This window comes from Malus sylvestris, chromosome 2, assembly GCF_916048215.2.
Source record: "Malus sylvestris chromosome 2, drMalSylv7.2, whole genome shotgun sequence".
NCBI classification, from domain to species: Eukaryota; Viridiplantae; Streptophyta; class Magnoliopsida; order Rosales; family Rosaceae; genus Malus; species Malus sylvestris.
The window spans coordinates 32,213,270-32,226,596 of record NC_062261.1 but is presented as its reverse complement, the minus strand read 5'-3'; the positions used below and the strand labels follow the sequence as shown (position 1 = coordinate 32,226,596).

General features: G+C 37.7%; 1 protein-coding gene across 1 annotated transcript in view; it reads right to left on the bottom strand.

Annotated features, from left to right (window-relative positions):
• Positions 1-13,327, bottom strand: part of LOC126582897 (uncharacterized) — a 30,768-nt gene that overhangs the window by 15,398 nt on the left and 2,043 nt on the right. The window lies entirely within an intron of this gene.

Genomic DNA, 13,327 nt, shown 5'->3' with positions numbered 1-13,327 from the left:
AAACACAATTTAAATATAGAGTGACACCTTCACCCCATTGTCTTATTATCTCATCGACTTTTTAATGAAAGTTTTAATGACAAGTTTACCCAATTACAAACTTACATAGGACATAAACAAAATATACAGAAAGTGTTTTTGTTTCAGAACTAAAGTGACATAGGCGGCCCCGCCTCTTCCTGTCTCTCTCCACAGCTCACTACCACTCCTTACAACCCGACCCAAAACCAAGTGAAAGATCCATGATTTAAGTTGTTGCTCCCTTTCGGTGTTTGCAGCTCATATTGAAGATAACTTTGATTTTGCAAAGATATTAAGCAATTCTTTGAATTTAAGTAATGATTCATGGTATAAAAGTAAATAGTGGAAAAGTGGAACAACTTAAAATTTTGGGTTTGTTTGCAGTAGGACGAATACTAGTTTGGGTGCTCTTCAGATGGGCTTTCTGATTTGATCGACAAAATTGACGAAGAATACAGAGAGAAGAGTTTAATAAACCACAATAAAACTTACTAAAGTTGGTCTTCATAGAGCAAAATATTAACTGTCTCTGGTTTTATTTGTTTGTTTCAATTAGATGATTGAAGGCTTAATTTACAGATCTAAAAGGTTGGGAAATTGAGAAACTATCAACTTACCAATAAATTCGTCAATATTGAGTTTAACGAAGGGAACAGTCGGTCGATTCAAGGAAAAAAAAAATTGGAGTTTTAAGGTTACTTTGGAGTAATCATAGGTGTGAAAATGTTCTCTTTTTATTTTTAATTGGGGGTGAAAATATAAGGTGGTTAGGAAATAAGAGAATGGAACCCTCTTAATATATTTAGGAGAAGAAATGATAATGAGCATTTCTTAAAGTGAGATCTTCCATATACACTTTAGCACAATGTTATGTCAATTTTCGCGCCAACTCTATAAAAAATATTGTACAAAAAACATGAGGTAGTTTATGAAGAGTCTCAAGAGTTTATTTATTTATTTATATTTTAATAAACGATATTATCTAACTAAAAGGAGGGGTTGAACTTATCCTCACAATAGGTTAACAATAATGTGGTTCAAATTTACCTTTAGCGATAATCGATAAGACCTCTTAGTTACAAGTGAAGACGAATACCAAGGGTTGCCCAAGCCCGATTCCCCAAACCAATCCCTTTTGAGATGAGATTTCAAAATCTGAAACCGACCCAAAATTTCGGTATTCCAGAATTTTGGGATATCGGTTCGGTTCGGGAAATAGATAAACTACAAAGCAAGGGTGTTGTCTCCCTTTCACAGAGAATAGTTTCATACATATTGCTTCATTCCTCCTCCGATAAGATTAATTGACATGGATACCTAGGAATTTAAGTTAGCTTACACAATTCGACTATTATAACTCAGTTTTCAAATCTCCATTATGGTATCTTAGAGCTGACAGTCTAATAACCGAAAACTTAAATTTTTTTTTTTCCCAATGGCGTAAAGTTCCAGTTCTTCCAATCCCAATCCCATTGCCCTCCTCTCTCTTCCCAATGCTTCCAACTTTCTAACTATAAAGTTGGATCGTACCAACTATCCATTATGGCATGCCTAGATGTTGCCCTTGCTTCGAAGCAGGAATATGATGTCTTTTGTCGTTGGAACCAACAAATGTCCTCCTGCCTTCTTGAAGGATGATGAAGGCAAAATCACTGATGAAGTCAACCCTGAATTCGATGCATGGGTTCAACAAGATGCCATGGTTCCCTCATGGATCAACAGTTCGGTTCATCCCATTGTCCTTGCCTCTCTCATTGGTAAGACAAGTTCTTATTCTACATGGACTTGTTTACATGAATGCTATGCTTCCCAATCTACTGGCCATCTTCTTTAATTGTGAAGTGAGCTTATGAATACCCATTATGGTGACTCGGCTATTGTTGAGTTTCTTGACCGTATCCATTTTCTTGCTGATACTCTCCCCCTCTCTGGTTCTCCTATCTTTGATTCTGATCTCGTTGCTGTTATTTTAAACAATGTTGGCCTTGCTTATGAGAGTACCCTTGCTTCTGCTCAAGCACGAGATGAGGTCATTACTTACAGTGCCTTGGAGGCTCTCCTTTTAGGTGCAGAAAGATGTAAAAAACTTGGATGCTTTCCTTTTAGGTGCATAAAGACGTAAAAAACTTCACACTATGTTAAAAAACGGGCCCATTGCCCTTGCTGCTGGACGGGGCCTTTCAGGCCCTTATCGTGGTCGTGGTGCTCCTAGGGGTGGATGTGGTCACTTTAACGGTGGCGTGGTCAGTTTGTTCCTCGCCCTCTGGGTCAAGGCTAGCCTGCTCATCCACCCATACCTGCTCATGATGGTGTTCTCTCATCCATCTCCAACTTAAAATGGTGGTCGCATCTAGTGCCAAATCTGTCATCGTCACCGTTATTCTGCCATTGATTGTTTCAATATGTTGAACATGGCCAATGAAGGTCGTGTCTCGGCTTCTCGTCTCCAAGCCTATGCTGCTGTTGCACCTACTTCAGCATCTACCTTTTCCACTGGTCTACAAAACTGGCTCTTTGATTCTGGCGCAAATGCACACATCACCAGTGACTTGAATCATGTTTCGAATCCACGCCCATACACTAGTACAGATAATGTCAATGGAGTGGTTGACGAATCAGGTTCGCAAATTTCTCATGTTGGCATGTCCTTTATTCACACACCAAATCACTCTTTTACTCTCCCAAACACCCTTCACTTCCCTAATGCCTCAACTAATGTTATCTCCATAAATCAATTCACCAAGGACAATAATTGTTCACTAACCTTATATTCCCAGTTCCTACCATGTCTAAGACCTTCAAACGGGGATGATGCTTTTACAAGGCCGGAGTAGAAATGGCTTTTATCCGTTTTCAAGTTCTTCTATGGTCAACAATGAAGTCTCTGCATTTGTTGGTGTTAGAGCGTCGGATGCTATTTGGCATTCTAGGCTAGGTCACCCTGCATTTTCTGTTTTACGTAGTTTAATTTCCAACAATAAATTACCATTACATGGTATTGCAACCTACGACTTTTGTTCATCATGCCCTTTGGGCAAAAGCCATAAGTTGCCTTTTCATTTGTCCTCGTCAACGTCGTCTTTTCCTTTAGAATTAATACATTTGAATGTATGGATTTCTCCTTCATATTCAATTAATGGTTACAAGTACTATGTTGTTTTGGTGGATGATTTTTCCCGGTATGCATGGCTTTATCCCTTAAAATTAAAATCTGAAGTTTTTCACACCTTTGTTCATCATGCCATTTGAGCAAAACGGTCTCGTGGAATGAAAGCATCGTCATCTCGTTGAAATTGGTTTAACCCTACTTGCTCATGCTTCTCTTCCACAAACTTTCTAGGATGATGCTTTTCATGCTGCCAACTATTTGATTAATAGTCTTCCCACCAAGATTTTGAATGACATATCTCCCTTTCAAAAACTATCTTCCAAATCACCACAATATGATTTTCTCAAAGTATTTGGTTGTGCTTGTTCCCTATTTACGTCCATACACTGATATCAAACTTCAATTTCATTCAAAACAATTCATTTTCTTAGGTTATTCATTAACTTATCAAGGATACAAATCTTATGATCCTTCCATATGGAAGTCTTTCATGTCTCGTCGTGTTGTTTTTAATGAAAAGCGTTTTCCATATAAAGAACTTGTTACTCCACCATTGTCATCCACCAGCGCCCTAGACACAGTCCTTGATATTGACTCTTTTCAATATCGTCAACCTCAACCTATCCCTAACACTCATAATCCTATTCCACTACAACCTTTACCACATTTCTCCGCCACCATTTCAACTCCACTGCACCCTCCACCCTCTCCTACTCCTACCCTACCTCCCTTTACTCCATGAACCTATTCCCTACCAACCACTACATCTAATCCCATGAATATTGGAACAGCCAATGTCCCTTCTCACGATACTTCGTCCACTCATCGCATGATTACGCGTGGTCAACACAGTATTCGAAAACCTAATCCTAAGTATGTTTGAGTGATGTTACTAATTCTTTGGTTGAGCCAACCTCTTTCTCACAGGCAAATAAGTCTCCAGTGGCGCTAAGCAATGTCAGAGGAATTCAACGTTTTACAGTGCACTGGCACTTGGACTTTAGTTCCCTATCAGCCTTCCATGAATGTGTTGCCAAATAAATGGGTGTATTGCATAAAATAGAAGTCTGATGGTTTAGTTAAGCGTTTTAAAGCGAGACTTGTAGCCAATGGTTTTCGTCAACAAGAAAGAATAGATTTTGGGGAGACTTTCAGTCCTGTAGTCACTCATGCTACCATTCATCTAATTCTTTCTATTTCTCTTCACTTCTAGTGGCCTATAAGACAACTTGATGTTCAAAATGCCTTCCTTCATGGGACCTTGAATCAGGAAGTTTACATGCGGTAGCCTGCAGGGTTCATCGATCCTCAGTTCTCTTCATATATGTGTCGTCTTCGAAGATCTTTATATTGTCTGAAACAAGCACCCCGTGCTTGGTTCCAATGTTTTTCTCAGAAACTTGAAGACTTAGGATTCATATATTCCCAAGCTGACTTGTCCCCTTTCACATATTTTGATGGCTCAACAATCATTTATCTATTAATCTATATTGATGATATCTTAATCACCGGGAACAACGGTGCTCAGTTGTCTCAATTTATCAAACAGCTTGGACATCAATTTGCAATGAAAGATCTAGGGCCCTTACATTATTTCTTGGGCATGGAGGTTTCACGGACACCTTTTGCTATGTATCTCACCCAATCCAAATATATTTTGGAGCTTATAAAGAAAACCAACATGATTGATGCCAAAACAATCTCCACGTCAATTTCTAGTGGTCGACATTTGAGTTTATATGAAGGTGAGGCTCTCTCAGATGGAACTTTTTTTTGTAGTGCCGTGGGTGCCTTCCAATACCTCTTATTTACACGCCCTGATATTGTGTACACTGTCAACTAAGTGTGCCAGTTCATGCACTCTCCAACTACTCCATATTGGGCTGCAGTGAAACACATCTTAAGGTAGTTAAAAGGCATCCATGATCACTGCCTTTGCTGACGTTGACTACACCGGCGATCCCGATGATCCTCAATCCATTGAAGGTCACTGCATATTTCTTGGGGACAGTGTAATTTCCTGGAGTTTGAAAAAGCAACATGGTGGTCAAGGTCCAGCTCAGAGGCGGAGTATCGTCAGCTTGCCTACACCTTTGCACATCTATCATGGTTTTGCAATATTTTTCGTGACTTACATCTGCCATTACCTTCACCTTGTCTCTAGTGTGACAATATCAGTACCATTGCTGCTACTTCTAACCCAGTTTACTAAGGCCGCATGTGTCACGTTGAAGTATATTATTGTTGTATCAGGGAGAAGATAATTCTCAACAGATCGACGTTGGTTATGTTCCACAAGCAGACTTTTTAACAAAGGGTTTATCCTCTATGCGCTTCAATTATCTTATCTCCAAGCTTCCAGTTCGTCAACGTCCTGTCAGCTTGCGGGGCCGTGATAAACATATTCTAGATAATTCTACAAACCTTAAAGATCAGTCCACGTCAGCACCACCAATACAAATGAAATCTTCCCACTGCAGTCTGCAACATAAGAGTTTGGTCTCATCTCAAACTTCCGCATTGCTATTGTAACAACACAGTCCATCATCTACACAATTCTTTCAAATAACATAGTCCATCATCTGCACAATTCTTTCAAATACTTCTATATCTAATTCAAATATTTGTATTTTATCTTTCAATTGTAACAACCTCATCATTTGTAATTCTATATAAAGGAATGAATGAACACTCACTCATTATCGAGTTGAGCTTACACAATTCAACTACTATAATTCAGTTTTCAAATCTCCTTTAATAAGTACTACATATGAGTCCTCTGATTTCTTTCGATGATATTCGTATCATAGAAATTGTATCCCTAGAAAAACAAATGCAAAATTGTACATGATTTTGATTCTGGTTAATGTATTGATTGTTAATTCAATATTAGACGTGTGGAGCTTTGTTTGCCATTGAAAAGTAAAAAAGCCTTGGGTTACTTAGACTCCCTTATATATAACTATATGTTTTGGTGATATATCAACCTGCTTATCAGAGTAAGATTAACTATTTATAATTTTGCGGTCAGCCATCAATTGTTGTTGTGTACGTATTGCCATCCATGAAGAATATGGAAGATATTGGATTCTACCTTCCTTCCTTCCTTCCTTTCTTTCGAGTTTGGATTTTGGCCTCTGCCTCTGCCTCTGCCTCGCTCACTGTAATAGTGGAGTTTGGAGTCCGCGACGGCAGCTGCTCCGCTATAATCTGATCCATTTGCCTTTGTCACTCTCCGTATCGGTGGGGCATTCAAAGATGGAATTAAGATAATATCCTTTTTCTGATGAGTCCAAAGGAGGGAGATGATTTCCCTTTGTCCATTTGCCGCTCTTTTTATTCGTAACGCTACAACCGAAGTATTGAGCTTTAGGCAAACGAGAGAGATTTTTTAGTGTATTCGGACCAATTCGGGCGGTCTAGAAGGATTTTGATCCTTCTCTGGTTTAGATGAGTGGGTGTGTCATTACGTCGTCCAAGATTGACCGGCATAAAAAATATGTGGAAATTATTGTGTTTGCGCCTTGAATTTGATTTCTAATCAAACGATTGAACGGCCGAGCAAGGAACCTCTTTTCGACCTACGTTCATTCTCTACCATAAAAACAAGACTTTGAATGAACAACCAAATATTGTGAAACGGTGAAGGTGAAGATCGAGAGAGAATGTAAAAAGAATTGAAACTTAATTTACTTGCGAGAAAGTAAATTAAATTAAGGACGAATGCATAGACAATAAAAGTGCTTTGAAAATTTATCATTTAACCCCTAACCCTCAACTTGGGTCTCTCTTTGCCCTTGTACCTTCAAAATCTGTTAACAAATCTGTCAAAATTGTTTACATAAAACAAATGAAACTCATCGTTGTTGAGATGTATGTCATATAAGAGCAAGTCCACTTGTTAGTGGATTACTAAGGGGTGAAGTTGCAACAAGGTAATTACCATTTACAGTAAATAATACCTACTTAGGGCAATGGTAAGGGCAAGGGCAATTAACTTGCCCTTACTATTCACTCTGAATAGTACTTGTGTTTGTGCAACTTAACCCGTTTGAAAAGGGTAAGAGCTTTTTTATGCCTTGTAAATTTGTTCCTTGAAAATGAAATGATTGTTTATTTTCAATTATTTATTTCAAATACAAAGCAAAATCCCAGCATTACAAGGTAGTACAATATCAAAACAATATTATTCTGAGTAGCCCACAACTTAGGACATCCAATGCGTGGTGCTAGGACATCCAACGTATGGCCTAATTTTTTTTTAATTTTTTTTCTGTTTTTAAATATTTTTTTCCGTTGGATTAATCTTGGCCATTGATTTTCAAAATGATATGAAAACGGATACACCAGAACGCACCACGTGTCTCAACAGTGACATTTTAATTTTTTCTGTTAGAAATCTAACTGCTCACATCAAGCGACACCAAGAAGCCGCTGGGGCTTTGCTGCAGCGAGGCCCACCCCTAAAGCTATTGTTAGCCACACATCTATTTTCGAGCGTGTGTTACACGCTTCTGAGAGAAAAAAAAATATTAAAATAGTGGCTGGTGTCAGCTTGCCCGTTTTGCAAGGTCGGTCTTATTTTTCTTAGGCTTTTGAACAGACAGTTCTTGACCCATCAATTTGCCCTTGTCAATTTGGGCTGATAGAGATGACATTTTGGGTTGGAGGACATCTTTTGAGCCCTTACCCGTACTTTCCACCAATCGGTGGACATGGTCTAACCTCCCATTGCTGCTTGCCAAAGCAAAACAGAAGGATTTAAATAATTTGTTAGTTTTCAATTATCTTCTTTGAAAATTAAAACTCTTAACAAAATTTTTTGTCAATACTAAAGAGTCCTATTTGTGCTAACTAAACACAATTTAAATATAGAGTGACACCTTCACCCTATTGTCTTATTATCTCATCGACTTTTTAATGAAAGTTTTAATGACAAGTTTACCCAATTACAAACTTACATAGGACATAAACAAAATATACAGAAAGTGTTTTTGTTTCAGAACTAAAGTGACATAGGCGGCCCCGCCTCTTCCTGTCTCTCTCCAGCTCACTACCACTCCTTACAACCCGACCCAAAACCAAGTGAAAGATCCATGATTTAAGTTGTTGCTCCCTTTCGGTGTTTGCAGCTCATATTGAAGATAACTTTGATTTTGCAAAGATATTAAGCAATTCTTTGAATTTAAGTAATGATTCATGGTATAAAAGTAAATAGTGGAAAAGTGGAACAACTTAAAACTTTGGGTTTGTTTGCAGTAGGACGAATACTAGTTTGGGCGCTCTTCAGATGGGCTTTCTGATTTGATCGACAAAATTGACGACGAATACAGAGAGATAAGAGTTTAATAAATCACAATAAAACTTACTAAAGTTGGTCTTCATAGAGCAAAATATTAACTGTATCTGGTTTTATTTGTTTGTTTCAATTAGATGATTGAAGGCTTAATTTACAGATCTAAAAGGTTGGGAAATTGAGAAACTATCAACTTACCAATAAATTCGTCAATATTGAGTTTAACGAAGGGAACAGTGGGTCGATTCAAGGAAAAAAAAAATTGGAGTTTTAAGGTTACTTTGGAGTAATCATAGGTGTGAAAATGTCCTCTTTTTATTTTTAATTGGGGGTGAAAATATAAGGTGGTTAGGAAATAAGAGAATGGAACCCTCTTAATATATTTAGGAGAAGAAATGATAATGAGCATTTCTTAAAGTGAGATCTTCCATATACACTTTAGCACAATTTTATGTCAATTTTCGCGCCAACTCTATAAAAAATATTGTACAAAAAACATGAGGTAGTTTATGAAGAGTCTCAAGAGTTTTTTTATTTTTTTTTAATTTTTAAATAAACGATATTATCTAACTAAAAGGAGGGGTTGAACTTATCCTCACAATAGGTTAACAATAATGTGGTTCAAATTTACCTTTAGCGATAATCGATAAGACCTCTTAGTTACAAGTGAAGAGGAATACCAAGGGCTGCCCAAGCCCGATTCCCCGAACCAATCCCTTTCGAGATGAGATTTCAAAATCTGAAACCGACCCAAAATTTCGGTATTCCAGAATTTTGGGATATCAGTTCGGTTCGGGAAATAGATCAACTACAAAGCAAGGGTGTTCTCTCCCTTTCATAGAGAATAGTTTCATACATATTGCTTCATTCCTCCTCCGATAAGATTAATTGACATGCATACCCAGAAATTTAAGCCAGAAATTTAAGTTAGCTTACACAATTCGACTATTATAACTCAGTTTTCAAATCTCCATTATGGTATCTTAGAGCTGACAGTCTAATAACCGAACGCTTTAAATTTTAATTTTTTTCCCAATGGCGTCAAGTTCCAGTTCTTCCAATCCCATTGCCCTCCTCTCTCTTCCCAATGCTTCCAACTTTCTAACTATAAAGTTGGATCGTACCAACTATCCATTATGGCATGCCTAGATGTTGCCCTTGCTTCGAAGTAGGAATATGGTGTCTTTTGTCGTTGGAACCAACAAATGTCCTCCTGCCTTCTTGAAGGATGATGAAGGCAAAATCACTGATGAAGTCAACCCTGAATTCGATGCATGGGTTCAACAAGATGCCATGGTTCCCTCATGGATCAACAGTTCGGTTCATCCTCCTTGCCTCTCTCATTGGTAAGACAAGTTCTTATTCTACATGGATCAACAAGATGCAAGTAAACCAATGTCCTTATGATTAATTCTAGATGCATCTGCATCATGATTACCTTTGATCTAAGTCATCCTTCTGTTATGTCAAGGCGCTTTATAGTATATAACAGTTGAATTTGGAGCTTTATAGTTTATAGCAGTTGAATTTGGAGTTCGGTTGTCTTATCAGTGTTTTAATTTTTTAGATAGCCTTCATGGATAGCTTTTTATCATTTTTTCGTTATACCGGATGACAAGTGATGCCAAGGGCTGTGCCGTTACTGTTGCTTAGTTCAAATATAGGTTAGGGAAGTTGTAAGAGTTTTTATCTGGGGAATTTATCATCTTGTCTAATGTGACTAGTACATGGCTAGTACTATCTGTGCTCCAATCCGTGGTCATTCAACAGAAAATTTATCTAACATTGATGTAAAAATCCCTGAAGGATACTTTTACTTACCATTTTGCATCTTTTCATGTTCTGTACCAGATTCGAGCACAAGGGAGAAACACTAGGGGTGCTGTGGCCATGAGACTTAGAGAGGGGGATAAGATGGCTAGCGTGGACATTATACCAGCAGCTATGTGGAAAGACTTGGAGAGGGTGTCTGAAGCTCCCCAAGACGCGTAATTTTCTTTAGAAATAAAATTGAGTTGTTTCTAGCTTGTTATTAACTAATTGTTGATCAGCGTGATACTTGACTTTAGGGGGGGTTAGCTTGACCGACCAAAACCTAGTAATAAAATTTTCCTGGATGTTTGGGTTCCACCAATCTGAGTGGCTTCTCATTTAATCAAGAAAAGGGAGAGAATGTTGACAGTTTTGGGCAATCTGTAGTTAGAAAGTGGAAGTGATGGTGGGATTGAAGGCAAGTTAGATTAAGAAATAAAATAAACCAAATTTAGGGTAGGGGTTGATAAACAAACAATCGGAGGTAGAGTCATTCGACACGAGTAGGTCATTTGTACTATAGACCTACTAGTGGGCTAATTACCGAGAACCAATAGTTTAAATTCAGCAAACAAATGGCTGGAGGGAGGTTAAAAATAGCATGGGTTAAAGCTGTAACCAATGATATAATTACCATGACCTAATGGTGAGTTGACCCTAGTTATTGGAATCAATAATTCTCCAGAGCAGTGTAACTAGAATTATCTGATATGTTAATCTTATGGTTTGTGTTTATTTTTAATCTTATGTTTTGTGTTTATATTTCTACAGTACTAGAAGTCTGAAGGGCCCGTGGTTGTTATTTGTGTCTGAGAGTGGATATGGAAAGCGTGTTCCCTTAAGCAGATTTCACTCCTCCCGGTTGAATAGGGTTGGTCTGATAGGTTACAAGGTATGCTTATGATCATATAAAATTATTTGTTGAAAGCTTTGTGATCTGTTCTTCGTCTTCAGCTTTTGGGCTCATTCCTTTTTCCCTGCTCTTTAATAGTTTGCCTTAGATCGCTTGGCAGCAGTTTTTGTGGTCGGGTTCTCTGTGGCAGGTGATGTTTGTAAATTAATTTTTAGTCTATACTCTGATGGCTACAAGTGTTCTCTGGAGCCGTTTTAACTTGAATGTAAATTAACAGAAGATGGAGAAAGCGATGAACAAGTGGTTCTTGTAAGCCAAAATGGCACAGTCAACAGAATTAAGGTGCGGGATATTTCAATACAGTCCCGCTATGCAAGGTAAACTTCAATTTTGGTATTTTATTTCCTTATATTCGGAAATTTAAATTTAAATACGATGGAAGAATAGGATTTGCATATTTGGTGTTAAAAACGTCAAATCCTTATTCTCTCTTATTGTGGCCGTGGTTGAATCGTGCCAGTATTACATATTTCATATCGATATACATGTTTTCAGGGGAGTTATTTTGATGCGGCTAGATCATGCTGGAAAGATTCAGTCCGCTTCGTTAATCTCAGCAACGGACGAGGAGCCTGAGGAGGTAGAAGTTGAAGCTGCCGTACATGGCTAACTGTTAATCTTAACAAGTGAATAGCTCTTAGCAATAGGAGGATCAACTTGTAGCGCCAACCCTTGTTTTTGTTTTGGCCGGTGTTGCGGTGCTAATCAATCGTTGTGTTCTGGCCGGTTTTGTGGCGCTAATCAATCGTCTTGTGTTGGCCGGTGTTGTGGCGCTAATATGTATGTACAGGTAAGCTAAACCACAAATTTGGTGACCGGATTCTACTGAGAAGGGTGACCGTTAGTAGCGCTAAACCCTAAAGTTTCTCCACGGTGGTAATGTATATCGGTCATTTGGTAACCCTTTTTACTATTTTCAGATATCAAATTTTACCCGAGTGGTAAATGACAATATTACCCGAGGGTAAAATGGTAAATAAATACATGAGATTAAGGAAACCAAACCCACCTTGTGAAATACATCATATGACCCTAAAATTGGAGAGTGACTTGCTTGGAACGGATTCACTGTCATTATGAAGTTTCCGTCGAACAATGTTTTAATATGGGGTGTGATATCTACACACCCTATTTTACTTCTCACACAACCTTCTAATTTTCGACCGTCGTATCAGATGAATTGAAGAAGATCAACGGACAGAAATGAACAAGGGGTGTGTGAGAAGTAATTTGAGGTATGTGGATAGCACACCCCTTTAATATATGTGAGTTTTTCTCTACATTGTAATGTTTATTGAAGGATGAAACAAAAAAGAGAGAATCATTTCTCTTTTTATATTGCGACACCAAGATTGAATACGCAAAATACAACCTTTGTCAGATTTGGAGATAGGAAACCAAAATCTCCAGCAAGCCTGCTGAAACATGATCCATGATCAGATTGAATTTTGAGCGAATCTAACACGACCCAACAGTTGCCCTATTTTGATGGAAATTTTGCCTAAAAAAATGTGCATGTGATTATTTTAACAAAACGATTTGTTAAAACAAGAAGAGAGTAATGTATAACAAACAACTGTCTGATGTTATCAACTGATAATTTAGGCCATGCTATTTATACAAAACATCAAGAATCTTTCTAGTCACATTAACTTGTAAGAAGTTGCTAATTTTCTCCTAAACTTTTTTATAATTAGCCAATTTCTTCTGACATCGGTTTTAAAAAATTTCATTTAATTTTTCATCTATTTTTGTAACATGGCAAATGTGAGGGTAATAAAATAATTTATCGTTAATACGGTCAACATATTTTTTTTTCTTCTTATTTTTTCACTTCTACTAGTTGACTCCGTATACTTTCTATTTGAATTAGTCATGGGGTTCCAATTAGCAGATGTAAGTATTGGCATTGCACCCAGCTGCAAGTATTATCATTCTTGATCAATTGGCTGTTGCTTTTAGGTGATGATTTTAGTCTTTCACTTAAATTTTGTTCCAATTATTTTCATGTCCAAACCGAAAAACCTGCCCAACCCAACCCACATAACAATGGGTTGGGTGGATTGGATTACATGTTTATTTATTTTATTTTTTTGGGGACAAAATTTGGGATTACACGTTTGAGAGGTTGAAAATGGGTTCTAAAAATCACTACTTGAGCCTATTGGGTTGGCCA